Raw genomic sequence first — 8,032 nt, forward strand, 5'->3', positions numbered from 1 at the left:
CAGCATCAGGGTCTTTTCCAATGAGTCATTTCTTCACATCAGGTGGCCAAATTATTGGAGTTTAAGCTTCAGCATCAGTCTTTGCAATGGATATTCAGGACTGATTTCCTTTAGGATGGGCTGGTTGGACCTCCTTGCATTCAAAGAGACTCTCAAGAATCTTCTCCAACACTGCAGTTCATGAGCATCATTTCTTCTGCACTCAGCTTTCTTCATGGTCCAACTCTCACATCCATATGTGACTACTGGAAAAACCATAGCTTTGACAAGATGGACCTTTCTTGGCAAACTAATAACTGCTTTTTAATATGCTGTCTAATTTGGTCATAGCTTTTCTTCCAAGGAATACTCGTAGATAATTATTAATAATTAAAATAATGGGTCCATAAATAAAAATATAAATTAATAAATAATCAATACTTGTAGTTAAAATTTGTTTCCTTTTTATTATCCCAAAAGTTTCTATCTAATATTGACCAAGAACAGAGAAAATGCTCAATTTCATCAGTGTGACAGAGTTTATTCTTTTGAGACTAAGCAGTCATCAGGAATGGCAAGTTCTCTTCATCATTTTCCTGCTGGTCTACATGATCACTGTGGTGGGTAATATCAGCATGATCCTGTTAATTAAGGTTGGTCCCCAACTCAGTAGCCCCATGTACTTTTTTCTGCGTCATTTGTTTTCTGTTGATATGTGGTTTTCTTCCAACATCACCCCTAAGATGTTGGAAAACCTGTTATCAGAGACAAAAACGATTTCTTATGCTGATTGTTTGGTACAGTGTTTCTTTTTTATTGCTCTTGTCCACGTAGAAGTTTTTATTCTTGTTGTGATGGCCTTTGACAGACACATGGCCATTGGGAACCCTTTGCTCTATGGCAGCAAAATGTCAAGAATAGTCTGTATCCAACTGATTTCTTTCCCTTATGTGTATGGTTTTCTGATTAGTCTGTCATCAACATTATTGTACAACAACATTGTACTTCTGTGGGAAGATTGACATCAACCACTTCTCATCGAATTGGCCTGTGCTGGAACCTTTGTTATATACAATAGTTTGAATATAAAATGACTATCCATGCCAACATTAATCTCACCCATTCTCTGGTTATAGTAATCATATCTTATACATTCATACTCATTGCCATTCTACAGATACATTTACCAGAAGGGAGGCACAAGGTCCGTCTAGCTAGGGCTATGGTTTTTCCAGTGGTCATGTATGGATGTGAGAGTTGGACTATAAAGAAAGCTGAATACTGAAGAATTGATGCTTTTGAACTGCAGTGTTGCAGAAGACTCTTGAGAATCCCTTGGACTGCAAGAAGATCCAACCAGTCCATCTTAAAGGAGATTAATCCTGGGTGTTAATTGGAAGGACTGATGTTGAAGCTGAAACTCCAATACTCCAGCCACCTGATGCGAAGAGCTGACTCACTGGAAAAGACCCTGATGCTGGGCAAGATTGAGGGCATGAGGAGAAGGAGAGGACAGAGGATGAGATGGTTGCATGGCATCACCGACTCAATGGACATGGGTTTGAGTGGACTCCGGGAGTTGGTGATGGACAGAGAGGCCTGGCGTGCTGTGGTTCATGGGGTTGCAAAAAGTCAGATACGACTGAGCGACTGAACTGAACTGACTGAAAAGGACTGAATGAAAAATATACAAATGAGACAATTTAGGGAATGGAGTGAGACAAAAACAGAGCATGCTGATAAACACAGAAATTAGAAGAGGCAGGATGCACTCAGAATTGTCAAAGATTTATTTTAAGGAGGTGACTTTTCAGTTATGGGCAAGTAGCCAGCTATGTTGGAGAAGGAAATGGCAACCCACTCCAGTGTTCTTGTCTGGAGAATCCCAGGGACAGCGGAGCCTGGTGGGCTGCCATCTATGGGGTCGCACAGAGTCAGACACGACTGAAGTGACTTTGTAGCAGCAGCAGCAGCCAGCCATGTAAACTACTGAGGAAAAAGAGAATGAAAATATGAAAAATTAGAAGAGGAAATATTTCAAAAACTATAAACTTTGTGATTGTGTCATGGCTTCCTCCAACTAGTAGCAACTCACAGTTTGGAAGTTGATTAATCACTGTGAACTATTTTCCTACCCCTCAAATTATTCATATGGGAATTAAATACATCATAGAGAAAATAATTTGGGCACATAACATAGGCACCGATATTTCAGTTCTGGTCCGGGTTCACCTGTACCCTATATTTTCCCGATCATAAATCTTATGGCTGCTAAGTGTGAATATCCTAAGCTAGCTGAGAGTTGTTGATTTTCACTGGGGATAGAGCTAAAACCAAGAATTTTCATGTATAAAAACTCTTGACTCTGCTTGGTGAATCCATAATTACCTAATTAACAGAGTTTGACTTGGATTATTGGTACAACTAATTATAAGAAGATGAGATGGTTAGATAGCATCACCAACTCAATGGACATGAGTCTGAGCAAACTCTGGGATATAGTGAAGGACAGAGGAACCTTGTGTGCTGCAGTCCATGGGGTCTCAAATAGCCAAATACAACTTAGTGAACTGAACAATTATGATAGAAACCAGAATCTCGTGTAGCTTGTTCAATTTCATATTACAAAACTTAGACTACTTCTAGATATAAAGTAATACATAATAAATATAACATAGCAAATATATTTGACATAAAATTGGTTTTGATGTTTGTAAATTAATTATTATAAACAATTATAACTACAGCCCATTTATGTCATAATATTCTCTTAAAGCAATATTATTATGGGGATTTTAAATTCCCAAGATGATGTTAATCCTACAGATGCATCCCTAAGTACTCAGAGCAGTTTACTTCTCAGAAGACTTATCTGGGGTAATGTATTAAATGGAGAAAACATTCCTTGAGGACATTTTCCTTGTAATGACGTTAAATTTGAAAATAAATAATTAGACATATAATGGATTGTTGCTGAAAAGCAGTAGAATCTGAAATAAGACAGTAATTTTAAAAACACGGCACCTGAATTTTATTTTATACGTATATAGAATTTGTCTATTGACATAATTTTGATATGGTGATTGAACCACTTGCAGTTGACTTTTCTAACTGTTAAACTGATACAGTCCATGTTGTTAAATACCTCTTACCTCATCCTGCAAGCAGCAGTAATGAAGCAAGCGAAACATATAGCTAAGTAAAATAACACATGACTGGGATTTTCATAAGTTGAACGCTTTTGATATCATATGCTGGCATAGTGTAGAAAAGTATGTCAATGACTAGATTGTAAGACCAAGGTTTAAGACAATCATCCTGTAAAACTGTGTAGATAAGAAGATATCTTCTGGACTTCCCTGGTGGCACAGTGGGTAAGAATCTGACTACCAGTATAAGGGACACAAGTTCAATCCCTGCTTGGAGGAAGATTCCACACGCCGTGGAGCAACTAAGCCCGAGTGCCACAACTACTGAGCCTGCGCCCTAGAACCTGCGAGCCACAACCTCTTCAGCCCGGTCACCTGGAGTCCGTGCTCCACAACAAGAGAATCCACTGCAGTGAGAAGACCACACACCCCAACCAAGAGGAGCCCAGGCGCAGCCAAAAATAAACAAACACATTTTAAAAAAAAAAAATAGGATATCTTCCAAGTCATACGAAAACGAGTAAGTTAATATTGCATGTGTATTTGTATTAATATTGACAATGAGAGGCAACGATCATACACAAAGTTAGTATTCAGTGGAATTGCAGTGATTCACCCTTTTTACTTCCCCGTTCAGCACAAAGTGGTTGTCTGACCTTGGTTGAATATTTACACTTATGAGTCTCCAGTCTTTTTCTATAAGACAATACGTTGAAACGGATTCAGTCATGCTCTGATGATTCTCAGTCTAGCTTTACTTTTACTAGAACTCTATGAGGTTAACATTATTGTAATCATTTAGCAAAAATAAGTGTCTAGTACTAATAGTATATGAATGCAATTGTCTGTTTTAGAGTTAAGAAACTAATAAATATTGCAATAATTATCTATAAGGCCTATTAAAGGAAATAAATGTGATTATATAGCCTTCCATTAGACTTTGTGCAAAGTGTACATTGATTTTTATATCATTTGAACTAGAATACTGATAAACATGACTCAAACATTTCAAGAATAAAATAAAGCCATTTGTTTCTTTTAATTTGTCCATAGGCGATGCAAACTGGATCTAAGTGAAGGCAATGCCAAATTTCACAGATGTGACAGGATTTATTCTTCTGGGGCTGACCAGTCATCAGGAGCTTCAAGTTCTCTTTTTTTTGTGGTGTTTCTAGTAGTTTACGTGATCACTCTGATAGGGAACATTGGTACGATTATTTTGATCAGCATCAGCCCCCAGCTTCAGAGCCCCATGTACTTTTTCCTTGAGTCATTTGTCTTTTGTGGATGTGTGGTTCTCTTGCAGTGTCACTCCGAAGATGCTGAAAAACTTACTATCAGAGACAAAACCCATTTCCTATGCGGCATGTTCGGTGCAGTGTTATTCTTCAGAGCTCTTGTCCACGTGGAAGTATATATCTTGGCTGTGATGGCCTTTGATCCCTACATGGCCACCTGCAACCCTCTGCTTTATGGCCGTAAAATCTCCAGGACTGTGTGTGCTAGTCTCATCTCTGTGTTATACATCTATGGGTTCTCTGTTAGCCTAATCTGCACACTGTGGACATATGGCCTGTTCTTCTGTGGAAACTGTGAAGTCAACCACATCTATTGTGCTGACCCTGCTCTTATCAAGATTGCCTGTGGAGGGATCCATATTAGAGAATACACCATGATTGTTATTGCTGGCATTAATTTCACATATTCCCACTCTGTGCTTCTCATTTGCTACACCCTCATCATAGGCCGTGCTGCACATGCGCTCTGCCGATGGCAGGAGGAAGGCATTCTCCACAGTTAGCATGTGTTTTGGGACTCTCAAGCATCTGCCTCCAATGCGGGAGACCCGGGTTCCAGCCCTAGGTCGGAAGGATCCTCTGGAGAAGGAAATGGTAACCCACTCCAGTACTCTTGCCTGGAGAATCCCATGGACGGGGAAGCCCAGTAGGCTACAATCTATGGGGTTGGAAGGAGTCGGACATGACTGAGCGATTTCACCTCACCTCACGTCATCTTCATGTATCTCAGGAGGCCCACTGAAGAGTCTGTGGAGCAGGGGAAGATGGTGGCTGTGTTTTACACCACAGTGATTCCCATGCTGAATCCCATGATCCACAGTTTGAGGAACAAAGACGTGAAAGAGGCGGTCAACAAAGCAATCGTCAAGGCACACTTGAGGCAGTGAACCTGAACTACATAATTCCGTGTATGCCGCTTCCTGTTATATATGTCCAGGCGCATAAATAACCCTGTTTACAGTATACTGTATACAGGCAACACTTAAATATACTAAAAGGTCCAGTCTAACACAGCGATGGTCTACCCCATGAACGGACTCTCAGGACTAAGCCTCCTTTATCTACATATGCAAACATCCTAACCCTGACCTATTACTGTTAGTCACAGTGTGTGTAAAATTGTGCTGAGTGTAGTCACTGGATAACTGATAAATACATTTGGATAAGCACATGTTAATTTGGAGGTATCTTTGTAAGAGTTTATGATTTCTTAGGATACTTTCTATATATAATTGCTCTTCACTTGTTTTATAAGTAATATATAAGTTCATGAGAAAAAATTAAGACTTCATCTCTTTTCCATGAGTATAAAAGTTGGTGAATCCTCATTTACCAAGAAAGCTTTCAATAACATAAGTGCATGCATGGACTTTTGAAAACAAAAATGTATTCAGAATCTTCCTCTAGTGTCATGAATTCAGAAGGTTAATTCTCAGTATGCATTGCTATATATTTAACACTGTGTTTCAAACAATCTGTTGACTCACCGTAATTCTAATCTTTGATTTGGATTTTGGCTGGTTGTTTTTCTCTTCATTAATTTAAATAGTGAAATATTTATGACTAAAGCCTATCATGTCCTTCTCATAGTTTAAAAAGATGAAGCAATATGGATTTTTATCCTTTAAAATCTAACTTTTGACCAGAAGAATGTCCTGTTAAATATTTGATTGCCATGATCAAGCTATTGTTTGATTCCAAATTCTTGTCACTAACATTACATTCTTAGGTCTGTGTTTAGCTGCTTAAGTCAAGCTTTTAATAACTAGAGAGGATCAACCAGATAAGAATCTCTGTAAGACCAAATGCCGTTGCACTCAGTTCAGTACAGTTCAGTCGCTCAGTCGTGTCCGACTCTTTGCGACCCCATGAATAGCAGCACGCTAGGCCTCCCTATCCATCACCAACTCCTGGAGTTCACTCAGACTCACGTCCTTTGAGTCAGTGATGCCATCCAGCCATCTCATCCTCTGTCGTCCCCTTCTCCTCCTCCCCCCAATCCCTCCCAGCATCAGAGTCTTTTCCAGTGAGTCAACGCTTCGCATGAGGTGGCCAAAGTACTGGAGTTTCAGCTTTAGCATCATTCCTTCCAAAGAAATCCCAGGGTTGATCACCTTCAGAATGGACTAGTTGGATCTCCTTGCAGTCCAAGGGACTTTCAAGAGTCTTCTCCAACATCACAGTTCAAAAGCATCAATTCTTCAGCACTCAGCCTTCTTCACAGTCCAACTCTCACATCCATACATGACCCTGGAAAAACCATAGCCTTGGCTAGATGGGCCTTTGTTGGCAAAGTAATGTCTCTGCTTTTAAATATGCTATCTAGGATGGTCATAACTTTTCTTCCAAGGAGTAAGCGTCTTTGAATTTCATGGCTGCAGTCACCATGTGCAGTGATTTTGGAGCCCCCCAAAGTAAAGCCTGACACTGTTTCCACTGTTTCCCCATCTATTTCCCATGAAGCGATGGGACCAGATGCCACGATCTTCGTTTTCTGAATGTTGAGCTTTAAGCCAATGTTTTCACTTTCCTCTTTCACTTTCATCAAGAGGCTTTTTGGTTCTTCTTCACTTTCTGCCATAAGGGTGGTGTCATCTGCATATCTGAGGTTATTGATATTTCTCCCGGCAATCTTGATTCCAGCTTGTGCTTCTTCCAGCCCAGCGTTTCTCATGATGTACTTTGCATATAAGTTAAAGAAGCAGGGTGACGATATACAGCCTTGACGTACTCCTTTTCCTATTTGGAACCAGTCTGTTGTTCCATGTCCAGTTCTAACTCTTGCTTCCTGACCTGAATATAGGTTTCTCAAGAGGCAGGTCAGGTGGTCTGGTATTCTCATCTCTTTCAGAATTTTCCAGTTTATTGTGATCCACATTGCACTAGACGTGGATTAAAATATGATCAGCACAGCTCAAACTGGTATCCATTGGTATCTGATTACAAGTTTAGTATTCAATTTATGTTGATTGGTGTCCATTTAATCTACCTTCATTCTTAATATAAGTGGAATCCATTTTCTGTCCTTGTTGACTCTTGCTAATAGTACCAGCATAAAAGCAAATCAGAAGCAGAAGTAATTTCTCATGAATGAGTTTATTCTTGTTTAAGGGCTAATCCAATTAAAAGGGGTGCACAATTGAACATGTGTAGAAAGACTCTGAGAAGTAACATTTACTTGTGCTAATATCACTGGAAAGATGTTTTCATTTAAGCACAGAAAGTATTGTTACTCAGGTTAATTTACTAATTGCCCACAAACTACATTCCCTCAGATTGGCTCTGAGAAAAGGCAAATGGTGGGAGGAGAGTTCCTTTTCATAACTTTAGGTTCTGAGCAGGAAGAAACAGTACCATTTGATTAGTATTGGAAAGTACATTAACAAAGTTTTTATTTTTTAATGTTTTCAAATCACCCAAGTTTGCTTCTAACAAGTTGGTGTCAAGTATGAAACGATAAGCTGCTCAAGAAACAATCGTACTGACAGAGATCATTATAACTTGACCCTTTAAGAGCACATTTTCTGTGATCCTTATGGCAGACATATTCCTCAGTGTGCACTATTTCATGTTTTATTTTATAAGTAAAACATTTGTCATCCAGCC

The 8,032-nt window shown here is 39.3% G+C and overlaps 2 pseudogenes; both read left to right on the plus strand.

The window, feature by feature from the left end:
* The first annotated feature begins 491 nt into the window (after positions 1-491).
* On the plus strand, positions 492-3,783 carry LOC101114556 (olfactory receptor 5M3-like; annotated as a pseudogene).
* A 424-nt stretch (positions 3,784-4,207) lies between these two features.
* Positions 4,208-5,313, plus strand: LOC101103263 (olfactory receptor 5M9-like; annotated as a pseudogene).
* Positions 5,314-8,032: the final 2,719 nt, after the last annotated feature.

The sequence above is a fragment of the Ovis aries genome, chromosome 15 (genome assembly GCF_016772045.2).
Source record: "Ovis aries strain OAR_USU_Benz2616 breed Rambouillet chromosome 15, ARS-UI_Ramb_v3.0, whole genome shotgun sequence".
Classification (NCBI taxonomy): domain Eukaryota; kingdom Metazoa; phylum Chordata; class Mammalia; order Artiodactyla; family Bovidae; genus Ovis; species Ovis aries.